Consider the following 14,751-nt stretch of genomic DNA (forward strand, 5'->3'; position numbering starts at 1 on the left):
GTCTCCCGTGGTCCTGTTACCTCACTGAGGGTTAATCATTATTAAGAGCCAGTGTTTGCATCCTGCATTAGAAATAAAATATGAGATTGCACTATTCATATCATGACACAAAAAGCAGTTTTCGGGCGCCTGGGTGGCGCAGTCGGTTAAGCGTCCGACTTCAGCCAGGTCACGATCTCGCGGTCCGTGAGTTCGAGCCCCGCGTCAGGCTCTGGGCTGATGGCTCGGAGCCTGGAGCCTGTTTCTGATTCTGTGTCTCCCTCTCTGTCTGCCCCTCCCCCGTTCATGCTCTGTCTCTCTCTGTCCCAAAAATAAAATAAAAAAAATGTTGAAAAAAAAAATTTTAAAAAAAAGCAGTTTTCATTCCACGCTATGTTGGATACTGTTCTGTGGCAGTGAAGGGGAATAGAATATGTCACCCCAAAATATGCCACTTTGACATGTGGATTATATTCAGCTAAACATCATCAAGACCCAGTAGACTCAGGAACAACTTTTACCCTTCCCATAATTGCCTAAAAGAATTTAGATAGGAGGGCTGGTGCAGAAAGAGAGCTAAGAGTTACCAGAGATAACTTTTTATCTGAAAGACCTATCTGCGTGGCAGGGCAGGCTTCTAACTACCAAACATCTGCTCTTGTTATCTTCCTGTGAATTGCCTTCCCCTCTTTGAAGCCCCAGGCCCCTGGCTCATTCCTTAGCTGAGGACGGCATATATTAGCCTCAGCTTCCTGACTTGCCCGTAAGTCTCACATCTTTGGGGCTCCTGTATGTACAAAATTAAGCTTTTCTCCTATTAATCTGTCTTATGTCAACTTAAAGTACTGGACCAACCAAAGAACCTAGAAGGGAAGAAGGGGCAAAAAAAATTCCACTCCTGTATCAGAGCAGCAAGATCTACCTTGTTCTTGAATGGTATCAGAGAATGCCATAGTATGAACCCCTATAATTAATCATTTTCTATTAGTGGGCATTTAGATTTTCTACCGATTTTTCTATTTAAAAGCCTAGGTAATGATTCTAAATGTCTCACAGGGCCAATTACAGTTCTAGCCTCAGGTCATAGGCAGGCTCAGGGATAGTCACAATTGGCGGTTTGTATTTTTTTGTTTTTGTTTTTGGGTTTTTGTTGTTGTTGTCTGTTTGTTTTTACCCATTTCTGTTCCCAGAAAGAAAGGAATGAGGCAATCTACAACCAATTCTTGGCCCGCCTACCCAGTACAAAATTATAAATACAAAATCTCCTTCCCTCTTCCATCCCAGCCTCCCCAGTTTCTTCCTCACACCTGCCTTTCCCTTTCCCCCCACCCATCAGATGGGAAGAAAAGGTTCCAAGAGAAAGTTTGGAGCTTGAACTAATTGAACTAATTGAACTGAGCATTTCTAATTCTAACAAGGTGTTCTTAAGCCAAAGGTATGGCATTTCGAATCCTGTGTTTGTGTTCCCCTTCCTTCGTGGTCAGTAAGCTAGAGGAAAATGGTACAAAGAGGTCAGTCTTCACACTTCACACTCTGTTAAAATGGCAGAGTTCTGTGTGTTGTAGTTATACTGTCAGCCCATGAAAAACAGACAAGATTTAGGAAAAAGGAAAGCTATTTATGAGAACAAAATACACGATAGTTCACATCCCATATTTTCTTGATGGACACAAAGTGACATCCATACTGATTGACTGTCGGCATGTGCCTCTCCCCTGAGCCAGGCTCTGTGATGGATCAGCCAGGCTCAGGCAAGTGTCAGAAAGATGATCAAAAGAAAGAGCTGTCTGTAGTTGTTCCATTTCTGAAGAGATTGACAACTCACCCTAACAAAAGGAAACATTAGTGTGCTATTTGCGTCTCCAAAAGAGACTGTGATAAGATGACGTGATAAATGGTGGGGTGGGGTGGGAGGGAGGTTGCCATAAAACACATAAGGTAGCTAAGTCGTGAAGTGCAAAGAAACCTCAGCTCGCACAATTGATGAGGCTTGTTTATTTTAAGAAGCCGAGCTGATCTGAACCGTGAGAGAGCCTGCAGATATCTCAGATGATAGCCTAAGTTCTCATACCAGTGTTGCCCACAGCTTCAAGAGAAATCTTAAATACTACGTGCCTTCCCCTCTTTCGTATCTCTTCCCCCAATTGCTTTAGTATGACCACTGATAGCTTGCGCAAGAAGACACTGTGTACCATGGAGCAAGAAGGAATTGGGCAAAACCACTGGGGTCTGGGTCTGGCCCAGCCCCAGCAGCAGGAGTTTGTATATTGTATTCAAAGAGCGTGTTTATTGTGATTCTGAAACAAACTGGATGAACTTGAGTGTATCCGTATAAGAAATTGTTCCCTCGAAGATTATAGAGATGGCACCAATCTCAAGCATTGTCAGGTCATCTTGGTAGGCTCGCTTCCAGAACGTGTGGGAGTTGATGTGCGGAGGTTGCGTTTGGAGGTGAGAATGCTTTGACAGATGGCACAAGTCCACATAGCACCTGGAGCAGCTGTTTTTTTTCCTTGCTGAGCCTGCATTCCCACAGCATTCCCAGCTCCCACAGTGCTGCTGGAGGTTCTGTTGCCCATGGCAAATCGGACCATGTCTAGCAGGTGGTAGGGCTCCTCCAGCCTGGGGAGAGGTGGTTCTGGATCTCAACCACCTGCTGCAGGAGCTCAGCCGTGGGTCAGGCTGTTTCCACTCAGTGTCCTCGGGGTCTGGGCTTGAAGTGGGTCCCCAAGAAATGCTTGCTGAACTTGGCTGATTCAGAGGAGCTGAGGGCTCTGGAGCGCTTTATTTACCATGGATCTCAAGATAGGTTTCTGACTGAGCTGTGTCTCATTCTCTGCCCCAGAGATCCAAGGATCTCTGCCACTCCTTCCCACATGCACAAACTAACTTTGGCTTTTGGAGTTTAAGGTGGAGACTACCTAGTGAATCAAGACAGGTTCTTATGTATGCAACTCTCAGAGTGGAGAAGAGTCTTGTGAGCTTTGTGTAATGTCAGTAATGTAAGCACCGACTGGGTGGGGAATAACTTTATGCTCACAATTTCTTGGTAGAAAATATGGTCAGCATCAAATGCCAATGATAGCAATGGGGGAAAGTGGTTTTCTGATTTCTGAGAAACTGTTTCTTCCTGCTCTGTGGGTGCTGGCCTCTACTATTACATCCTATTCGATGACCTACTTCACTATATTTCTTAAATGCCATACTTTCTCCTGAGACTTAAATTGGTTTAATCTTGGTGTGATTAATCTTGGTGTGTGTAAGCCCTGGGTGGCTTACATTTCACTTAAAGCTGTTCTGTTAAAGACGACTGGATGGGAGGTTGTGGTGAGCCTTTTACTCATGGTGCTGGGAGGGCTACAGTGAACAATAAATCAAGCTCCATTAGTGTGTTTTTGCTGGTCAGTGGGAATGACATGATCAGGTTGTGCCAGCCACTAATTTGGTGACTTCAAAGTCCCTGGGAAGCCCTCACCCTGCTCACAGAGGAGGCCAAACACAGATCTGGGTCTTTCCACATTTAGGTGACCTCTGGGAGAGAAATGGACTCCTTTTCCCTGGGGCCAGTCTTTATATACTGAAGCCTTCTTGGACCTGTCTGAGCCCCTAGAGAAGCCACATCACAATTATACCTTCTTGTCTTCTCTTGATCTTTGTCTTCATGACCATGAAAAACCACATTCTGCAAATAAAACCCAACTCTACCTTTTCTACCCCGGGTAGCCTCCTGATTCCATTACAGGTTATGAGACCCTCTAATCCCTAGAGTACTGAGGCAAACCGGCAAGTTTTCATGAGGGTCTAAATTTAAAGTGATTTAAAAACAAGTAATTGAAGGAAATGGTGAATAAGCAGAAAGTCCGAGAAGGAAACTCTTGGAAGGATGGGGAGAAGAAAGGAGGCAAACAAACAAGCTTCAAAGAGGAATCAGGGATACTGGAGGGGGGAGGAAGAGGGCGGAGAGAGAGAGAGAGAGAGAGAGGACAATAAGAAGGCCAAAGAGAAATCAAATTACTTGAGTGAAAAATAAAACAAAAAATGGCAAAAACTAAACTCAAACGACAATAACATCAACTCCCAGAGTCTTCCCCAAATTTCCTCAGATTAGGAACACCCACCAGGTGATCGGACAGTGACACCAGGTGGCTGATGAGGCCACACAGAGGAATTAGCCTAAATTATTTTATGATAGTAAACCAAACTTTGTTTTATAAACCAGCCCTCAGATTAAAACAGAATTGTAAGAAACCTAGAAATCATGTAATTGGATTTGACGTACTCATTTTACAGCTTGAGGACACTGGGTCCTCAAATTAGCAAAACCGACCAACCGACCAGCCAAAAAACAAATACAGTCCAGGACTGCAGACATAGCACTTCCCTTTTAACCAACTCCATGACTACAGCTTTTGTTGCTATTAACTTTATTTTTTTTTATTTTTTTTTTTTCAACGTTTATTTATTTTTGGGACAGAGAGAGACAGAGCATGAACGAGGGAGGGGCAGAGAGAGAGGGAGACACAGAATCGGAAACAGGCTCCAGGCTCCGAACCATCAGCCCAGAGCCCGACGCGGGGCTCGAACTCCCGGACCGCGAGATCGTGACCTGGCTGAAGTCGGACGCTTAACCGACTGCGCCACCCAGGCGCCCCGCTATTAACTTTAAAATATAAAAGCTACCTTTTGGTAAATAAGGGGCAACTAATAACAAAAACGTAAATTGTAATGATCTGGGTGTTATATGTGATCAATTTAGATGCACACAGGAGATTACTGTATAACGTTAATCATCACAAACATATGTGCAGTACCTGTTGAAGTATAATAGATTATTGGAGAGAGAAAAATTTGTCCAGCATTGTTTTATATTCTGGTAAATTACAGAGAGCTATCTGTTATTCTGGGAGTAATGTCAGATATAGACCATGTGCTTCTGGTAGTTTTTAAATAATGTTATGCAGGAGAATCATCAAACGTAAGAGAAAATGGAGAAATTCTAAATATTTTTGGTGTTTTATATAGTGAATTAGAATACAGGGGTCTATTTGTCCTAGTTATGTATGAATATGGTTTCATTTAATTTATGCACCAAATGAAGCATTTGGATGGCAAAAAAAAAAAAAAAAAGCCATGTTCAGTATTAGAATATGAATCAGCAAGTACTAAGCACGCAGAATATCACCCCGGACTTTTATAAAGCAATTTGACTCTTGGAAGAAAAAACCTCTTATAGGGAGGAAAAGGAAGAAATGAAAATATTTAAGCAAGTTACAACTGATAATGGCATATTGAGAACTGGTTCTCTAACTTAAACAAAATTTCTTACATGCCCAAGTCTTATACGTTATTGAAAATAAAGGAAAAATCTTTATGATTTCAAAGAGTGGTTTATGTAGTTTGATTTGTTTTATTGGCTATTTTTTTTTAAGCTGTAAAGCCAATTCCTGCTTTGCTTTTGTCAAATTAAAGGGAAAAGAAAAATCAAACAAGAAAATAGCTATGTTAAATGAAATCAATGACCGTACTGAAGAACACACATGCTTTATCACTTTTGTGAACTATTTCCTATACCTTTGTGTTTGCAAGTCTTTCTCTCTGAGCATCTCTGTGTATTTAGCAACTGCCAGTGATGTCCCCTCACCAGTGATGAGGCTGTCGATCAGGCTACCAAACATCCCTGTCGGGAGGTCAGTCTCTACCTTAGGGTACAGGACACACAGGGTCATGCCCTCATGGGCCCTCTTTCATTCCTACACATGAGCTCTGGAAATCCCTTGAAGAAGCCACCACACATAGGGTGGGGAGGGCGAGAAACCACCGCCTTATCCAGTTTGCCCAGTGAAACCCCAGTTATGTTCAACACTGCCCTGATCAGATAGATGCACAAGCCAGTGATTCTGTTGGAGCAATCATGTTGATAATGATCCAACATTTATAATGTGTCTGTGCAAGCCTAAGTGAGTCTATATCATTAAAACGACATGCACAGAACACAATTATGGACTTTTCATTGACACACATTCCCACTTGGGCTGCTGCTAGTTCTCTGAACCGTCTTTTAGCTGACTTGTTATTAAATACAAACATGGCCCCCTTTTTTTCAGAGGGGACACATCTTCTCTCATTTTTGAAGCGCTATCTCATTGCAAAACATTATTATTCCATTTGTCCCAAATTAAACAATTTAATATTTTAGAAAAATACTTTCCCTTATTTAAATGAAAACAATCAATGTAGTTTGCAAAGTAAAAGGCAGGGTTTCATCTTTGAGACAAAAAAAAAAATTAAAACAGAGAGAATAAGAAAGACATGTATTGTCTATTTGACAATCAAAACACTCCAATAAAATAAAATAAAATCGTGGTATCATAATAATGAGTTCTCTTTCAAATGGTTTGCTCTGAACTAAATGGTGTTCTTTATGGAACAGAATGTCAAACGGTTTAATTCAGTATCAAATATTCATGAGCTCTGAATGTGCTGCATCACCAAAACGGGTGCAAAATCATAAACAAATACTGTAGCGTGAAGAGGGATGGAAGCTAACAGAAGTGGACATCTGCATTGGTTTTTAACGTTATTGTGACTTTAAGTGTAAGAAAGAGAGGAGTGAGTGCTGCTGTGGGGAGAAAAAAAGGGTGAGAACAGAACCTGGGTAGAGATTTTCATAGCTGCTTTTCAAATCAAAAAGCTACAAGTAGATCAGGGATTGGGCCATAATGTGACAGAGATTTTTAGACATTTCAGAATGGATCGGGGTAGTGTTTCTTTATTAGAAAAGATAGTGTGTAAACTGAGGTTTTGTTTTTTTCCTTTACGATTAGAATGATTACCATTACCAAATTACATATTCAAATTACCATTTGAATCTAAATTTAAAAATGAAGTGGATTGTGACCATTCAGGCAGCTAGATGAGAGATCAGCTTACGTATAGTCTCTTTGACTGTATTGTTTGCCCCTTCTGTGGCAGGACTTTGTGGGAAGACGTGTCTGTGGAAATACTGGAAATTACAACTAGAAAAACCAGCTCTGTTCTGCAAGCTCTGAGGTCTTCTTAGACCTCCCTGGAACAAACGGATTAATTTGGAATAACAGATTTCTTCCTTTAGTCTCAGCCATGCTGTCTCAATGCCACACAGGTCTGTCTGTCTGTCTCTCATCTGACAGTGTTTGCCTCAGAGCAATGGAGGGACAACAAACAGTTCAGAAGGAGAAGGGAGTGTGTTAGTTGTCAGGGATAATATGCAGATTCCCTTTGCCTCACATGGGGCCATGTTCCACCATTTCCCAGCTGCCGTGTTTGCACTTTTCTAGAACTCACAAGTTCAGGAAAGGTTGACCTCCACCCAGTGTGTGAGGCAATCTATTAGAGGAGTTCTGTTTCCATCCCTGTAAGCATTCATTTGGAGTTGCCTAAGAAATCTTCTAAGAACTCTTACAAAACTGAAATCAACTCTCCCAAATGGCATGAAGAGTTTTTGGTTATTAACTCTACCGTCTCCTGTTAGCTAAGCTCATTTGTTTTCCCTCCGGAGAGAAGAGCTCTTGCATCTAATCATACCTAATCTTTCTGCAAAGATGTTTTCCTTAAAAAAAAAAAAAAAAAGTGTAAATCAAGTTTTTCTAAATCTAATCATATGTTTTATGCATCAGGGGAACTTGGAATGTAAAGGAATCCCATGGTGCATCCTTCTGTAAAATGAAGATTTGCTCCCTTATTATTCATTTTTGTAAATCTGAATAATTATTCATTGGGTTGAAGGAGGTATGCCTTTATTTAGGTTTTTGCATTTGGTGCCTTTCCATTTCTTATTTTCCATGAGCTCCCAAATGGGCACACATTCTACTTTTTAGAGAAAAGGAAACATAGCAAACATACTCTCTGATTCTGAGGTCTTAAGGAGCCTCCAAATTCTGTGCCAGTGGATCATGATGAGTCATCATCTGATCGAAAAAATAAACCTGCAGAAAACCTTGCTTCTATCTTGCTCCATAAAGCCAGATATCCATTTCAGACTGTCTTGGTTCTATTCCTTCTTTCTTTCCCTTCATCTTCCCTTTTAGAAAATAAAAAGATTCACAGCGTTCTTTCTCAATTTAAAATAAGATGGTGTCTATTACAGCTTTATCTAGCAGGAATTCCCCAAATCGAGGGTCATGAAATTATGCAACCACCAGGGATTCTGGAGAGTCTGGTCTCTGAAGATGAAGTTAGAAATGAGGGAAGGTTTATTGTTCATTCAACTCGGCAGAAGCCACAGGGTCCTATAGCAAGGAAAGGCTTAGCAATCAGAGCAGGGTGAGACCAGATTCCCAACATTTGTGTTATAGACCTTACTCCAAAGGGAAACTTTCTTGAGGTATTTTTCTACCCTGCATCTACTGGATCCCAATTAAAGGAAACTGTTTTTAAGACATGTCTTTTTCCTGTGATAGAAAAACAGGGTTCTTTCTTTCTTTCTTTCTTTCTTTCTTTCTTTCTTTCTTTCTTTCTTTCTTCTTTTATCCATCTGGATGGGGAAGAAAAAGCATCTGATATTTGAGAAATGTAACTTTATTAATGAGAAACCTGTCCTACGAGGACATCCAGGTTTTAAATTTGGGAAATGTCCCAAACCTAAATCCCAGCCTAGAGGAGTCCAGTGCTATATGAACTGGACAAACTGGACTGTCTTTCAGTGAAGGAGACATGGCCAAGAGAAAGTAAGAATCACAAAGGCTGAACATTTCTGTCAGCTCAAGTCCTTGGAAAAAGCCACAATATGAGAATAAAGTGGCTGACTGAAAGCTTACTCAATCAGGGTTTCACACACTTTTGCAGGAATAAAAGAATTCCGTGCAGGGTTTACCAAGTGCTTTGGATGCCAGCAGGGGGAGCTCTAACTCTGGAAACCTGTCAGTGGTCACGAAAAGCTACTTACCAGGTCTAGACCTTTCCACATACTGTTTGTTCACCATTCCTGTGACTCTGGTCATAGAAGTCAGGAACAAGACCCACAGGCAATGTCACTGAACCAGAAACAGATCTCCCTTCCCATGGTCTCTGGAGGAGGAAAATAGTTAACACCTTTATAGAAACAGAGCTGACTCCCTGGCAGGGTGAGAGAGGCATTTTAGGAGCTGCTGCTGACCAGAGTCTTCCAAAGACAGCTGAGAAAAAGCCCCTTCTTTCTGCATTTTTCCCTTCCTCCGCCCCCAGGCACAACTCTCTCTCTGCCAGGAACTTCGGTTGGATCTGATACTTAGATGATCCATTTAACAGGAGGGGGGTCACCCAGCTTGTATAAGCTGCCTGTGGTTGGAGTGAACCAGATTTCTCCATGCCATCAATCAGCTCTGGGTCACTGCTGGGTTTCCTCCGCTCTCACTTTGGGTTTTTAGGGAGGAGAAACAAAACCCTTAAGCTGTAACTGTATCAGGGCCAAGAGATTCCACCTCTTGTGTCTTCTGTGCTTGGTGCAGAAGGTTCTGCAGAGAGAGGAAGAAAGCCTTGCAAAACTCAGACACAGATTATTAAAAACCATTCCAGCCCATGAAATATCTGAGAAGCTGCCTGGTTCAGAACAGCCGTTCCCCCTCCCCCACGGAAACTTTTAGAAGTCCTAGGCCTTCTACAGTTCAAATGAATAAATGAAAAAACCCACTTAATTTTCTTTAATCCAGCCTTTCCATGATTCATCTGACCATGAAATATCTTTTCCTCTCCAGAGAGTGCCTATACTCTAGGCACTTGTGTTCTGTGGAGCACACTTTGAGAAATGCTGAGTATAGATTAGAAGCAAAATTCTAGGGGTGAAAAAACATGTACATTCTGCAGATTGGCTGAGTCTAACTGTTGCTATAATTTTTTTTTAATTAAAAATTTTTTTTTGTTTATTTTTGAGGGAGAGAGAAAGAGCACAAGCAGGGGAGGGGCAGACACACACACACACACACACACACACACACACACACACACACACACACAGAATCTGAAGCAGGCTCCAGGCTCTGAGCTGTCAGCACAGAGCCCAATGTGGGGCTCGAACTCACAGGCTGTGAGATCATGACCTGAGCCGAAGTCAGACGTTTAACCAACTGCGCCACCCGGCCACCTCTATTGCTATGATTTTTGACAAGTCACTTAGCCTCTCTGGTCCTCAGTTTTCTCTTCTGTAGAGTGACAGTTCCTCCAGTTCTACAAATCTTTGTGGCTCTCTGCTGGAAGGAGAATGCCAGATATTCCAATGCATTCAGAGTTCCTAAAACTTGTGCTTCTGAACATGGAAATGGATCGCACATTTATGCTGAAAGCAAGTTGTAGACTTTTGTCTACAGACAAAATCATATGACAAGAAAAGGCAATATTCCTCTTTCTTTGTATTTGGCTTCTGAACCATGCCAGTCCTATCACTACTTCTGTGTCTTTATCTGTCCACGTTGTTGAACCTGTGGAATTGCTGTATGCATCATTCTTTTTGTTTCACCTGTATAAGACTGCAAGGGTCTTGTTTTGTTTCCATTCATGTTATGAGTGGATTTTAATTTTCCAGGACATTTATCCAGAACTTTAACAGGGATTCCAGGGAGTGCAAGGATTTACAGGCTTCTCTGAACAACAGCATGCACCAGAGCACCTGCCCGTGGGAGTTAGGGACCGACATTAATGAAGTGGTTCAAGTTGGAAAGCGTACACCTGAAGGTTTATTTCTAAGGAGCTGTAAGAGGCGGTGATTGGAATGTTTGGGTCCTCTGTGCTAAAAGGACCTTTCTGCTCATTCCCCAAACCCTTGCCTCTCCTTTACTTGGGAGTGGAAATGGTATCATATGACCTTGAATACCTTTCCTGGGGGATATTGATCCAGGTGCATCAGAAGGAAGAAGGGAAATGAAGTTTTGCAGTATGACATTACTGGACATCCACCTTGCTCATGCCCGCCTGCATGTGCTTGTTCAACAGTGTTGAACAAATCCAGCAAATACTGGTTAAGCACCTTCTATGTGCCAGGTGCTTATTCCCATTAAGTGAAGAGTCTTCCCTTCTGAGCTCTGGCCCAAATTCTGGCACCTCTCTGGAGATTTTTCTGATATTTCCAGCTTTCACTGATACCTGCCAAATGCCAAACTGTTACGGTTGGGGTCACACAATTGAGCACTCATTATATCCTGCCTTGTTGCTCTGGTTTCCTATGAATCCCTAACTAGGAAGTAAGCTTCATGAGAGCAGGGGCTACATCCTAACACTCTTTTCCTTGCCCAGGGAGCTGCCCTAAATGCAGTTCACCAAATAATAGCGAATCACAACAGAATCTGGAGAATCCTTCTGATGACAGTTCTCTGCACCTCAGAGTAGTAAAATCTGTTTTTAAGCCAATGGTGTCTGTTGTGCAGCACGTGCTCATAACTGTCTGTCATGTTTGCTGTCTGTTTCAGTTGTTGGTTTCAGAATTAGAGGGTCTGATTTGGAGTTTACATCTATTTGTTATTGATAATGTTGTGCACTAGGATTTGTTAAACTTCACAGAAGTAAGTGCCTTTCTGGGTGGTCTGAATTCATCTCCAAAGGCAACTTCCACTGATGTGGTCTTTCCCCTAGCTTTCTGTTTTACTGGTTTATGGCTAATTATGAGGGTTTCAGTCAGATCAATGTAGCCACAGATGGCACCAACACCCCAGGTGGCCCAAAAGAGGATTTGTGGGGCCATGGCATCTGGGCTCCTTCAGAGAGACCTGCAGGGAAATTAGTGATGTGGTTGTGGTTGTGTGTCTCTTTCCCCCTCACACCTCTCTTCCTGGCATCCTCGTGTCTCCTGGAGCCTCTTCCTCTGCCTATACTGGAGCCTTAAAACTTAGCTGTTCCCTACTTCAAGGTCACTTCCCCACTTCAAGGTCACTGCCTAAGTAAGGCACTGATAAGTGCTCACAGTGGACCCTTCCCAAGTGTGCGCTTGCCTGAAAAAGGGATCTCGGACATCCGAAAGTCCTTCACCAAGCCTGACTTGACTGGTCTTTCCCAGTAACCTTTGCATAGCATTTTTAAAGTCAACAAAATGTTTTCATGCACAGTGTCAGTCGAGCTGTAAAACAAGCAGATGAAGTCGGGGAGGTGGTGGAGAAGCCGAGGACAGGTGACCTGTACAGAGTGCAGAAGAGTGGCAGGGCCAGAACCAAGTTTTTCTGACCGCCCCCCCCCCCCCCCCCGCCTGTGTTTTGCCTTGAATCGTGGGATTCTTGGCAGATCCATCCCTCATCCTCATAGCCTGTCATGGGCGGTAGTGGACAGGTATTCATTCTAAACACCTGGGACTAAAAGTAGGTCTTCCTCTCACAAGCAAGTGGACATGGTGACAATGACAGGAACGGCTCCCCTGTATTCAGTACTTTCTAGGTGTGAGGATTTGCACACACATATTATCTCATTGTCTTAATCCATTCGGGTCACAAATACCAGAGACTAAGTGCTTTATAAACAGCAGACATTTATTTCTCACGGCTCTGGAGGCTGGGAAGTCTGAGATCAAGGTATTAGCAGATTTCAGTTCTGGTGAGACCTTATTTCCTGTTCATAGATGGCCACCCTCTCTGTGTCCTCACATGGTAGAAGGGGTGAGGGAGCTCTCTGGGGTTTCTTTTATAAGGACACAATCCATTTCATGGAGGCTCCCAATCACCTCCCAAAGGCCCCACCTCCAAAAACCATCACACTGGGGTGGGGGTAGGTTTTAACATGTGAATTTGGCGGCGGGGGGCAGGGGTGGGGGCTCGTGGGACACAGACATTCAATCTATGGCACTCATGTAATACTCATAACAGACCCAGAGGCATGTACTTTACCCTGTTCTGCAATGGAGTCTTAGAGCAAGGTTTCACCATCACTAACTGGTGCTGCTTGGATTAAAAGCCATGTTTTGTCTGTTTTTGACTCGTGATTGTTCAGTTTCTTCATTGGTTGTCGAGAGGTTTAAACAAGATAAACAAGGGTTGAGCATGGTGCTTCGCTACCCACGGTCAGCTCACAATAAGCACTAGGTCCTTCTGCCTTTTCCCTTGAGCCTAGGGACTTAATCATGTCCCGCCAGCCCTGCCATGTAGATATTTCCTGCAGTATAGTGCTTTACATAAGTCAGTTCTCAGTAAATGTTCATTGAGTTAATTGGAAATCAGAGTTGAGAGTGAGGAATCCGTTTGCTTTCCTAAGCATGTGGAGGAAATAAATGAAGTAGTCACCCTATAGAGGTTGCTGGTACTTCTGCTGGAACACGGTGACACCAGAGTTATGGCTTTGGTCCCCAATCACTTCTCCTGGTTCTTTGCCCATCTCTGTGGCTGTCCCTTCTTATTCCCCTTTGTAGGCTTCTCTTTCTGTGTTCACCCTCATCTTACTGTATCTGAGGGTTCTGTCTGCACCGATAACTCACAAATCCCTTTCACAGCCCCGATCTCCTTCCTGCAGGTGCATTTATATCAACACCTACTCAGCTTGGAACCCCACACCTCATACATAGCGTGTCCTGGATTGAATTCGTTATTCCCTCATCCTGCTTAGTTGCTTTTCATTTTAATCATTTCAAGTAACGGTGGTTTTGTTGTAAGGATACACATGTGAGAAAACCTGTTAAGGCTGGAAAAACAAAAAACAAAGCCAGGCCTCAAGGGAAAAGAAACCATAGTCGATCAGGAAAAGTGGGACCCCAGAGCAGTTCTTAGAACATTAACGTTAACAGGACCCAGCATGCTTTCTGCCTGCTTACCATTGCTAACCTCACTCACCTATCCTCCACACTCTGCCCTACTTTGTACTTGCAACTGTGTGGCTGGTCCACCCTACAGGCTGTGTGTCTTTTTTTTTTTTTTTTTTTTTTTTAACCTCATAACCTCTATTAACTTCCCTCTTCCTCATCTTTCCCACAGTGTCTCCTGCATAACCCTGGCTTGCCTTGACCCTTCAAAGCCCAACTCCAGCTTATGGGGTCTCTGTGCATTCTGCCAGCTTTAGCTCCCACTGAATGCTCCCACTGAATCCCACTGAATCATTCTCTCAGTATTTTTGCAGTTCAAACTTGAGAGAATATGACTCTCGGGCACATCTTTTCTTGCCAGGCCACCTTCCTAGTTGTTGACCAGCATATGGATTGCCTGTCATTGGATCAGATCCAATCCAGTCAGCTGTGGCCAAGGGTGGGACCCCTGGGCTGCCTTCCCTCAGATGTGTTTGCACAACCCAAATGTTCTATGCTAAATGAGAAAGTTGTAAAGGATTTCATATTGGGTGATTCCATTTATGTGAAATGTCCAGAATAGGCAAATCTATAGAAACAGGACATTAGTAGCTGCCTAAGGCTGGGTGGTAAGCGCATGGGATTAGAGGATGACAGCTAAGGGGTGTGGTGTTGGGGTGATGAAAATGTTCTAAAATTGATTGTGGTAATGGTTGCAAAATTCCATGGATATACTAAAAGACATTGAAGTGTATGCTTTATTTATTTATTTATTTTTAACGTTTATTTATTTTTGAAACAGAGAGAGACACAGCATGAACGGGGGAGGGGCAGAGAGAGAGGGAGACACAGAACTGGAAGCAGGCTCCAGGCTCTGAGCCATCAGCCCAGAGCCCGACGCGGGGCTCGAACTCGCAGACCGCGAGATCGTGACCTGAGCTGAAGTCGGACGCTTAACCGACTGAGCCACCCAGGCGCCCCCATGCTTTATTTTTTTAATTCTTCTTTTTCTTTTTTGAATGTTTATTGTTATTTTGAGAAAGAGACCATGAGCAGGGGAAGGGCAGAGAGAG

The sequence above is a fragment of the Puma concolor genome, chromosome C1 (assembly GCF_028749965.1).
Source record: "Puma concolor isolate L17-30 chromosome C1, mPumCon1.1.hap2, whole genome shotgun sequence".
In the NCBI taxonomy this organism is placed as follows: Eukaryota; Metazoa; Chordata; class Mammalia; order Carnivora; family Felidae; genus Puma; species Puma concolor.